The sequence below is a fragment of the Oncorhynchus gorbuscha genome, linkage group LG04 (genome assembly GCF_021184085.1).
Source record: "Oncorhynchus gorbuscha isolate QuinsamMale2020 ecotype Even-year linkage group LG04, OgorEven_v1.0, whole genome shotgun sequence".
In the NCBI taxonomy this organism is placed as follows: Eukaryota; Metazoa; Chordata; class Actinopteri; order Salmoniformes; family Salmonidae; genus Oncorhynchus; species Oncorhynchus gorbuscha.
In genome coordinates this window covers 13,777,996-13,785,039 of record NC_060176.1, presented here as the reverse complement: position 1 = coordinate 13,785,039, position 7,044 = coordinate 13,777,996, and the positions used below count along the sequence as shown (strand labels likewise).

The following is a 7,044-nucleotide window of genomic DNA, read 5'->3' as shown; positions in this document are numbered from 1 at the left end:
TGGAGGCTAAAGATAGATAGAGAGGATGGAGGTTAAAGATAGATAGAGAGGATGGAGGCTAAAGATAGATAGAGAGGATGGAGGCTAAAGATAGAGAGAGAGGATGGAGGCTAAAGATAGATAGAGAGGATGGAGGTTAAAGATAGATAGAGAGGATGGAGGCTAAAGATAGATAGAGAGGATGGAGGTTAAAGATAGATAGAGAGGATGGAGGCTAAAGATAGATAGAGAGGATGGAGGTTAAAGATAGATAGAGAGAGAGGATGGAGGCTAAAGATAGATAGAGAGGATGGAGGTTAAAGATAGATAGAGAGGATGGAGGCTAAAGATAGATAGAGAGAGAGGATGGAGGCTAAAGATAGATAGAGAGAGAGGATGGAGGCTAAAGATAGATAGAGAGAGAGGATGGAGGCTAAAGATAGATAGAGAGAGAGGATGGAGGCTAAAGATAGATAGAGAGAGAGGATGGAGGCTAAAGATAGATAGAGAGAGAGGATGGAGGCTAAAGATAGATAGAGAGGATGGAGGTTAAAGATAGATAGAGAGGATGGAGGTTAAAGATAGATAGAGAGGATGGAGGCTAAAGATAGATAGAGAGGATGGAGGTTAAAGATAGATAGAGAGGATGGAGGTTAAAGATAGATAGAGAGGATGGAGGCTAAAGATAGATAGAGAGGATGGAGGCTAAAGATAGAGATAGAGGATGGAGGCTAAAGATAGATAGAGAGGATGGAGGCTAAAGATAGAGATAGAGGATGGAGGCTAAAGATAGATAGAGAGGATGGAGGCTAAAGATAGATAGAGAGGATGGAGGCTAAAGATAGAGATAGAGGATGGAGGCTAAAGATAGATAGAGAGGATGGAGGCTAAAGATAGAGAGAGAGGATGGAGGCTAAAGATAGATAGAGAGGATGGAGGTTAAAGATAGATAGAGAGGATGGAGGCTAAAGATAGATAGAGAGAGAGGATGGAGGCTAAAGATAGATAGAGAGAGAGGATGGAGGCTAAAGATAGATAGAGAGAGAGGATGGAGGCTAAAGATAGATAGAGAGAGAGGATGGAGGCTAAAGATAGATAGAGAGAGAGGATGGAGGCTAAAGATAGATAGAGAGAGAGGATGGAGGCTAAAGATAGATAGAGAGAGAGGATGGAGGCTAAAGATAGATAGAGAGGATGGAGGCTAAAGATAGATAGAGAGGATGGAGGTTAAAGATAGATAGAGAGGATGGAGGTTAAAGATAGATAGAGAGGATGGAGGCTAAAGATAGATAGAGAGAGAGGATGGAGGCTAAAGATAGATAGAGAGAGAGGATGGAGGCTAAAGATAGATAGAGAGAGAGGATGGAGGCTAAAGATAGATAGAGAGGATGGAGGTTAAAGATAGATAGAGAGGATGGAGGCTAAAGATAGATAGAGAGGATGGAGGTTAAAGATAGATAGAGAGGATGGAGGCTAAAGATAGAGAGAGAGGATGGAGGTTAAAGATAGATAGAGAGGATGGAGGCTAAAGATAGATAGAGAGGATGGAGGTTAAAGATAGATAGAGAGGATGGAGGCTAAAGATAGATAGAGAGGATGGAGGCTAAAGATAGATAGAGAGGATGGAGGCTAAAGATAGATAGAGAGGATGGAGGCTAAAGATAGAGAGAGAGGATGGAGGCTAAAGATAGATGGAGAGGATGGAGGTTAAAGATAGAGAGAGAGGATGGAGGCTAAAGATAGATAGAGAGGATGGAGGCTAAAGATAGAGATAGAGGATGGAGGCTAAAGATAGATAGAGAGGATGGAGTCTAAAGATAGATAGAGAGGATGTAGGCTGAAGATAGAGATAGAGGATGGAGGCTAAAGATAGATAGAGAGGATGGAGGCTGAAGATAGAGATGGAGGATGGAGGCTAAAGATAGAGATAGGGGATGGAGGTTAAAGATAGAGAGATAGGATGGAGGTTAAAGATAGAGTGTGGGATGGAGGCTAAAGATAGAGAGATAGGATGGAGGCTAAATATAGAGAGATAGGATGGAGGTTAAAGATAGAGAGATAGGATGGAGGTTAAATATAGAGAGATAGGATGGAGGTTAAAGATAGAGAGAGAGGATGGAGGTTAAAGATAGAGATAGGGGATGAAGGTTAAAGATAGAGAGAGAGGATGGAGGTTAAAGATAGAGTTAGGGGATGGAGGTTAAAGATAGAGAGATAGGATGGAGGTTAAAGATAGAGAGAGAGGATGGAGGTTAAAGATAGAGATAGGGGATGAAGGTTAAAGATAGAGAGAGAGGATGGAGGTTAAAGATAGAGTGTGGGATGGAGGCTAAAGATAGAGAGATAGGATGGAGGCTAAATATAGAGATAGGATGGAGGTTAAAGATAGAGATAGGGGATGAAGGTTAAAGATAGAGAGAGAGGATGGAGGTTAAAGATAGAGAGAGAGGATGGAGGTTAAAGATAGAGAGAGAGGATGGAGGTTAAAGATAGAGAGATAGGATGAAGGTTAAAGATAGAGAGAGAGGATGGAGGTTAAAGATAGAGATAGGGGATGAAGGTTAAAGATAGAGAGAGAGGATGGAGGTTCAAGATAGAGAGAGAGGATGGAGGTTAAAGATAGAGAGAAAGGATGGAGGTTAAAGATAGAGAGATAGGATGAAGGTTAAAGATAGAGAGAGAGGATGGAGGTTAAAGATAGAGATAGGGGATGAAGGTTAAAGATAGAGAGAGAGGATGGAGGTTAAAGATAGAGATAGGGGATGGAGGTTAAAGATAGAGATAGGGGATGGAGGCTCTCTAATGGTGTGCTTCTCTGCTGTCAAATAAAGAGTGGGGGATAAAGCAGAGATGAAGAGATGTAATGATGAACAGAGGGGTCTTTGTTTGAGGGACGGACAGTTACTGTATAATGAACAATACATGATACCAACCTGTTCTGTTCTTTACTACAATACCCACAATCCTGCCAGTCAGCTCTCAACAGTCAGCAACAGGTAAACACACACACACACACACACACACACACACACACACACACACACACACACACACACACACACACACACACACACACACACACACACACACACACACACACACACACACACACACACACACACACACACACACGCACGCACGCACGCACGCACGCACGCACGCACGCACGCACGCACGCACGCATGCACGCACGCACGCGCGCACGCACGCACGCACGCACACACACACGCACGCACACACACACATACACGTGCATAGACACACACACACACACATACATGCATGAATGAATGTTGCACACTCAAATAAACATACAAAGAGAATGACTAGGAAATATGCTAAGTATTAATACCTAATCAGCAGCATTAAGCTGTAGATGTACCATTTCTGGACTCACAACAACACAACAAAAACAAGACATTAACATCAACCCAGCTGTCTCTGTTTGAAACAAAACAAAGCTTAGTAAACCACTTATTCTGATACTCTTCTATAACAGAGCCATACAACGCAGCCTTATGGCACCAGTGAGAAGCTTATATGCTTGAGCAGGTATACAGTTAGATAGCCATCTCCCTCAGTCTGTTTCAGAATCCTCATATCACTGCTCCAGTGTGGAAGGAAAGAAGGAATAGAGAGATGGAGAGAGAACAAGAGGGAGGGAAAGAAAGAAAGAAAGAAAGAAAGAAGGAATAGAGAGATGGAGGAAAGAGTAGACATACTGTATCTGTGTCATAGTCATAATCTTCACTCCACATTAAAACAACAGCATCTAAAAAAATGTTCATATTTTCATTCTTCTTCTACCTCCCCCTCTCCCCCCCCCAAACACCCTCTCCAACAGATGGTGTATGGAGGAGAGGCAGGCTAAAGCCAAGGCAATTATTTATCTAATTATGACTTAGCATTCCACAGAATCATCTACCCCACAATCGTTAGGTATTCAAATAAGGGTGATTAGGGGGGTTATGCAAATGTAAACCAAATCATTATGGTTGTCATTATATATGGGATCATCCCACACACAGGGTCAGTTACCGGGACACCTAATTACAGACACACCCTAGCTAATGTTTAGTCAAATATACAGCACACTGACTTTCTCCCGGCTTTTACTGTATTTGTGTTGTGTGAAAGATGTTTCAAAAAAGGAGATCCATATAAGCAGGAGAGAGAGAGAGGGAGGGAGGAAGGAAGGAAGGGATAGGGAGAGAGAGGGAGGGAGAGGGAGGTAGGAAGGAAGGGATAGGGAGAGAGAGGGAGGTAGGAAGGAAGGGATAGGGAGAGAGAGAGAGAGAGAGGGAGGTAGGAAGGAAGGAAGGGATAGGGAGAGAGAGGGAGGGAGAGGGAGGAAGGAAGGAAGGGATAGGGAGAGAGAGGGAGGGAGAGGGAGGAAGGAAGGAAGGGATAGGGAGAGAGAGGGAGGGAGAGGGAGGTAGGAAGGGATAGGGAGAGAGAGGGAGAGAGAGGGAGGTAGGAAGGAAGGGATAGGGAGAGAGAGGGAGGGAGAGGGAGGTAGGAAGGGATAGGGAGAGAGAGGGAGGGAGAGGGAGGTAGGAAGGAAGGGATAGGGAGAGAGAGGGAGGGAGAGGGAGGAAGGAAGGAAGGGATAGGGAGAGAGAGGGAGGGAGAGGGAGGAAGGAAGGAAGGGATAGGGAGAGAGAGGGAGGAGAGGGAGGTAGGAAGGGATAGGGAGAGAGAGGGAGAGAGGGAGGTAGGAAGGAAGGGATAGGGAGAGAGAGGGAGGGAGAGGGAGGTAGGAAGGGATAGGGAGAGAGAGGGAGGGAGAGGGAGGTAGGAAGGGATAGGGAGAGAGAGGGAGAGAGAGGGAGAGAGAGGGAGGTAGGAAGGGATAGGGAGAGAGAGGGAGAGAGAGGGAGGTAGGAAGGAAGGGATAGGGAGAGAGAGGGAGAGAGAGGGAGGTAGGAAGGAAGGGATAGGGAGAGAGGAGAGAGAGAGGGAGGTAGGAAGGGATAGGGAGAGAGAGGGAGAGAGAGGGAGGAGAGGGAGGTAGGAAGGGATAGGGAGAGAGAGAGGAGAGAGAGGGAGGTAGGAAGGGATAGGGAGAGAGAGGGAGAGGAGAGGGAGGTAGGAAGGAAGGGATAGGGAGAGAGAGGAGAGAGAGGGAGGTAGGAAGGAAGGGATAGGGAGAGAGAGGGAGAGAGAGGGAGGGAGGAAGGAAGGAAGGGATAGGGAGAGAGAGGGAGGGAGAGGGAGGTAGGAAGGGATAGGGAGAGAGAGGGAGAGAGAGGGAGAGAGAGGGAGGTAGGAAGGGATAGGGAGAGAGAGGGAGAGAGAGGGAGGTAGGAAGGAAGGGATAGGGAGAGAGAGGGAGAGAGAGGGAGGTAGGAAGGAAGGGATAGGGAGAGAGAGGGAGAGAGAGGGAGGTAGGAAGGAAGGGATAGGGAGAGAGAGGGAGAGAGAGGGAGGTAGGAAGGAAGGGATAGGGAGAGAGAGGGAGAGAGAGGGAGGTAGGAAGGAAGGGATAGGGAGAGAGAGGGAGAGAGAGGGAGGTAGGAAGGGATAGGAGAGAGAGGGAGGAGAGAGAGGGAGGTAGGAAGGAGATAGGGAGAGAGAGGGAGGTAGGAAGGAAGGGATAGGGAGAGAGAGGGAGAGAGAGGGAGGTAGGAAGGAAGGGATAGGAGAGAGAGGGAGAGAGAGGGAGGTAGGAAGGGATAGGGAGAGAGAGGGAGAGAGAGGGAGGTAGGAAGGAAGGGATAGGGAGAGAGAGGGAGAGAGAGGGAGGTAGGAAGGGATAGGGAGAGAGAGGGAGAGAGAGGGAGGTAGGAAGGAAGGGATAGGGAGAGAGAGGGAGGTAGGAAGGAAGGGATAGGGAGAGAGGGAGAGAGAGGGAGGAGAGGAAGGAAGGAAGGGATAGGGAGAGAGAGGAGGTAGGAAGGAAGGGATAGGGAGAGAGAGGGAGGAGAGGGAGGTAGGAAGGGATAGGGAGAGAGAGGGAGAGAGAGGGAGGTAGGAAGGAAGGGATAGGGAGAGAGAGGGAGGTAGGAAGGAAGGGATAGGGAGAGAGAGGGAGAGAGAGGGAGGTAGGAAGGAAGGGATAGGGAGGAGAGAGAGGGAGAGAGAGGGAGGTAGGAAGGAAGGGATAGGGAGAGAGGGAGGTAGGAGGAAGGGATAGGGAGAGGAGAGGGAGGTAGGAGGAAGGGAAGGAGGGAGAGGGAGAGAGAGGGAGGTAGGAAGGAAGGGATAGGGAGAGAGAGGGAGGTAGGAGGGAAGGGATAGGGAGAGAGAGGGAGGTAGGAAGGAAGGGATAGGGAGAGAGAGGGAGGTAGGAAGGAAGGGATAGGGAGAGAGAGGGAGGTAGGAAGGAAGGGATAGGGAGGGAGGGAGGAGGGAAGGGATAGAGAGAGGGAGGTAGGGGAAGGGATAGGGAGAGAGAGGGAGGTAGGAAGGAAGGGATAGGGAGAGAGAGGAGGAAGGAAGGGAGGGAGAGAGAGGGGTAGGAAGGAAGGGAAGGGAGAGAGGGAGGTAGGAAGGAAGGGATAGGGAGAGAGAGGGAGAGAGAGGGAGGTAGGAAGGAAGGGATAGGGAGAGAGGGAGGTAGGAAGGAAGGGATAGGGAGAGAGGGAGGTAGGAAGGAAGGGATAGGGAGAGAGAGGAGGTAGGAAGGAAGGGATAGAGAGAGAGGAGGTAGGAAGGAAGGGATAGGGAGAGAGAGGGAGAGAGAGGGAGGTAGGAAGGAAGGGATAGGGAGAGAGAGGGAGGAGAGGAGGGAGGGAGGGATAGGAGAGAGAGGGAGGTAGGAAGGAAGGGATAGGGAGGGATAGGGAGAGAGAGGGAGGGAGGAAGGAAGGGATAGGGAGGATAGGGAGAGAGGGAGGAGAAGGGAGGGAGGTAGGAAGGAGAGGGATAGGAAGGGAGGGAGAGAGAGGGAGAGGAGAGGGAGAGAGAGGGAGAGGGAGGTAGGAAGGAAGGGATAGGGAGAGAGAGGAGAGAGAGAGAGAGAGGGAGGTAGGAAGGAAGGGATAGGGAGAGAGAGGGAGAGAGAGGGAGGTAGGAAGGGATAGGGAGAGAGAGGGAGGTAGGAAGGAAGGGATAGGGAGAGAG

The 7,044-nt window shown here is 48.7% G+C and overlaps 1 protein-coding gene across 1 annotated transcript in view; it reads right to left on the bottom strand.

Annotated features, from left to right (window-relative positions):
- Positions 1–7,044, bottom strand: part of LOC124033682 (genetic suppressor element 1-like) — a 482,977-nt gene that overhangs the window by 94,204 nt on the left and 381,729 nt on the right.